General features: G+C 39.2%; 1 long non-coding RNA gene across 1 annotated transcript; it reads right to left on the minus strand.

Moving 5' to 3' along the window:
• Positions 1 to 195: 195 nt before the first annotated feature.
• On the minus strand, positions 196 to 1,709 carry LOC141759494 (uncharacterized). The gene is made up of 2 exons (XR_012592127.1): positions 448 to 1,709; positions 196 to 301 (listed from the first exon to the last, which is right to left on the minus strand). It is a non-coding gene; the product is annotated as an uncharacterized LOC141759494 (long non-coding RNA).
• Between the last annotated feature and the right edge of the window lie 2,619 nt (positions 1,710 to 4,328).

The raw sequence follows: 4,328 nt of genomic DNA on the forward strand, positions 1-4,328 counted from the left end.
AAAAGAAGTTGTAGTTTTGTTGCCTAAAGATAAAGAAGTTGTAGGTTTGTTGCCTAAACCTAAAAGAAGTTGTAGTTTTGTTGCCTAAACCTAAAAGAAGTTGTTGTTTTGTTGCCTAAACATAAATAAGTTGTAGGTTTGTTGCCTAAACCTAAAAGAAGTTGTAGTTTTGTTGCCTAAACCTAAAAGTTGTAGTTTTGTTGCCTAAACATAAAGAAGTTGTAGTTTTGTTGCCTAAACCTAAAAGAAGTTGTAGTTTTGTTGCCTAAACCTAAAGAAGTTGTAGTTTTGTTGCCTAAACCTAAAGTTGTAGTTTTGTTGCTTAAACCTAAAAGAAGTTGTAGTTTTGTTGCCTAAACCTAAAAGAAGTTGTAGTTTTGTTGCCTAAACCTAAAGAAGTTGTAGTTTTGTTGCCTAAACCTAAAGTTGTAGTTTTGTTGCTTAAACCTAAAAGTAGTTGTAGTTTTGTTGCCTAAACATAAAAAAGTTGTTGTTTTGTTGCCTAAGCATAAAGAAGTTGTTGTTTTGTTGCCTAAGCATAAAGAAGTTGTTGTTTTGTTGCCTAAGCCTAAAGAAGTTGTTTTGTTGCCTAAGCCTAAAGACGTTGCAGTTTTGTTGCCTAAACATAAAAAAGTTGTTGTTTTGTTGCCTAAGCATAAAGAAGTTGTTGTTTTGTTGCCTAAGCATAAAGAAGTTGTTTTGTTGCCTAAGCCTAAAGACGTTGCAGTTTTGTTGCCTAAATATAAAAGAAGTTGTAGTTTTGTTGCCTAAACCTAAAGAAGACTTTGTGTTTGTGTTCAAAACGCTACGTTTCATTCAGTTTTACAACATGTTGCTATTAAGTTTCACTATCACTTTTACAACGTAGTAGGCGTAGTAGGCCCCTACTGACCCACATCTATGGTGCTTATAGAGACTGATAACGCCTATTTAATGGCCTGAAAACAGTCAGGTCAGAGCGGCGGCCATTTTTATGTAACATTTTTATGTAGTGGGCTAACTTCCGGATAAACTAAACTGACTTACGGCACATGCCAGGATGCCATGCCATGCCATTATTCCGACAGCCCAATAGTCCAAAATCAAACACCCAGTTTTCCGAAGTCCCGTTTATCCGAAAATACACATTCTACCTGCACCGCCGTCTGAATGCACAGGCTTACTGGGGCTCAAGCCTCCGGGACAGACGATGTAAAATAGCCCATGAGGCTCCGGGGAAAATATATATACATATATTTTTGTTCAACAGTACATTTTTCGGACTATTGGGCTGTCGGAACAATGGGCAGTGCCCAGTCACAGACTCACTGAGGTGAGGTTTTGCACCGACTAGAAACAAGCAGTGGAGTAGTAACATCAAAGGACGTAGGCTACATTGCTGAGAAGTGAAAGTCAATTGTTCGTTCCATTGCGACATCCTGGCAGAGTTCTTTTTTGAGGATGATTAAACTGATTTTCATCAGTCTGCGGTTGAATTACAGGAAACTGGAAACAGCCTCAGGTGCCGCCCTGATGACGGACGGCAGCCACAAACATTGGTGAGAGAATAAAGCATGATGTGCAGAAGAAGAGTTGAATAAGGTGTTTTAATTTTGTATTTTTTAACTAACAAATACTATCTGCATGTCATAAGAACAATTTGAAAGATTTCATGATCACATTAAAAACAAAACTAATCATAGGAGCTTTAAGGTGTATATCAACATGAATAGTACCTCTGTGAGTCTGGGCTTCTGGATACAGTGAACATACGGCTTGGGGTTCGACTCTATCTCATCTGCCATTGTTTTGTAGCAAACCGCGCAGTCCATCAGTGGCTGTGAAGTCATTAAAAAACATAAAAAGCGTGAGGATGCTATACATAGATTTGAAATAAATCCGTCTCCTTTTTGAAATTCACTCACTCTGTCGTTCCTGAAGGGGCACGTCTGAGGGCTGGACTCAGTTGTTCCTTTGGCACACCTGGTGGGTTTCAGGGAGAAGTGGTGGTAGAGGTATCTCACACCGAATCCAGACTGCAAAAGAGCAGAAGGTCATTTTAATACGAGCTACAAGGCAGCTAAGTAAAGTTCTGCTTTGCTCCTGTCATAATTTATAAATTTCATGCCAATCCATGCAATATTTGATGAACTGGCTGTACAGTTGAGCCCTTTGGCCTGACACTTTCCATCCATTCGTCGGGTTTGGGCCTTTAAAGGTTGAGTACCTCTGTGAACATTTTTAAACAACAGCTGAAAACGTATTTATTTAATTTAGCTTATAATCAATGTCATTCTTTTTATTATTTATTTATTTACATTTTTTTATTAATTTTTATTTTATTTTATTTTATTTTCATTTATTTTATCTTATTTTATTTTATTATCCATCCATCCATCCATCTTCAACCGCTTATCCGGGATCGGGTCGCGGGGGCAACAGCTCCAGCAGGGGACCCCAAACTTCCCTTTCCCGGGCCACATTAACCAGCTCTGACTGGGGGATCCCGAGGCGTTCCCAGGCCAGAGTAGAGATATAATCTCTCCACCTAGTCCTGGGTCTTCCCCGTGGTCTCCTCCCAGCTGGTCGTGCCTGGAACACCTCCCAAGGGAGGCGCCCAGGAGGCATCCGTGCTAGATGCCCGAACCACCTCAACTGGCTCCTTTCGACGCAAAGGAGCAAGGACTCTACTCCGAGTCCCTCACGGATGACTGAGCTTCTTACCCTATCTCTAAGGGAGACGCCAGCCACCCTCCTGAGGAAACCCATTTCGGCCGCTTGCACCCGCGACCTCGTTCTTTCGGTCATGACCCAACCCTCATGACCATAGGTGAGAGTAGGAACGAAGATTGAACGGTAGATCGAGAGCTTTGCCTTCCGGCTCAGCTCTCTTTTCGTCACAACGGTGCGGTAAAGCGAATGCAATACCGCCCCTGCTGCTCCGATTCTCCGACCAATCTCACGTTCCATCGTCCCCTCACTCGCGAACAAGACCCCGAGATACTTAAACTCCTTCACTTGGGGTAAGGACTCATTCCCTACCCGGAGTAGGCAAACCACCGGTTTCCTGCTGAGAACCATGGCCTCAGATTTAGAGGTGCTGATTCTCATCATATATTATTTTATTATAATTTAATTTAATTTAAAAGTTGAGTACCTCTGTGAATATTTTTTAACAACAGCTGAAAATGTATTTATTTAATTTAGCTTATAATCAATGTCATTCTTTTTATTATTTATTTATTTACATTTTTTATTAATTTTTATTTTATTTTATTTTATTTTATTTAGTTTAGTTTAGTTTAGTTTAGTTAAGTTTTGTTTTACTAATTTTCTAATTTTTATTATTCTTAACCTGCCGGGTATTATAATAAAACTACTCCATTTGCAGTCAAAATTACACAATTTTGTTGTTTTTTATTGATTTTATACTGTGCACAATGTACTGTGCACAGGGTAAATGTCACGGCCAAAGGCTCCATTGTGTGCACAGAGCCTCCTGTAGTGGATACCAGTCGTATTTTATTGCCAGATTCCCTTTCAAGAGGTTGAAAACCCATTTGGCACACTTTGGATATCCAACTGGCCAAATGGAGAGTCCGCCTGGTCCTATCCTCAATAAAACCTTTGTAGAATCTATGTTCTTTGTGTTATTTATATCTGCTTTGGCACAGTTGTAGTCAAGGAGTTGCTGAATGAATCCAGTGGCATCTCTGTGCATGGCATCATTGCTATAATGGTGTTATCCACTGTCTAATCTAGAAAACATTTTAGGCGAGGATAAAAATGTACATTCTTCCTTTGGTTCATCACAATTTACTCAAGCATAGTAACAGTCACAATGTTACTGACACTGGGGATGAATTCTCTGCGGTCTTACCTATCCATAGAGACCAAGATCATGCATATAGACCTGGTAGTTGTGGAGCTATTCTTGATTTATTTTGGGTATGTCTGTCTAGGCGAACCACACCTTCCAGCACCTTCGTGCTTAAGAGGTTAATGGTCTCTGTTTTTAATTTCACTTATATATTTTAGCATCTATTGTCCTCTTATTGTCTAATTTTATTGCCCTTGTTTGTTGCATTTTTATTTTCTTTTGTAAACCACTATGAGCTGCATCTCTTGTATGAAAATTGCTCTATAAATAAAGATATTATTATTATTATTATTACCTTATAATTTAAAGATAAAGCAACACCTATTTTGTCAGCATTCAACATTTAAACAATTCAATTATGAAAGCCTGTTAATATAAAGCAGTTAAGCCGTATGCACACTGCGAGCAAACTATCATAGACCAGCAGTTGACAGTGATAGGTTCGGCTTTGGATATCAGCTCATATTTA

This window comes from Sebastes fasciatus, chromosome 21 (genome assembly GCF_043250625.1).
Source record: "Sebastes fasciatus isolate fSebFas1 chromosome 21, fSebFas1.pri, whole genome shotgun sequence".
NCBI lineage: Eukaryota > Metazoa > Chordata > Actinopteri > Perciformes > Sebastidae > Sebastes > Sebastes fasciatus.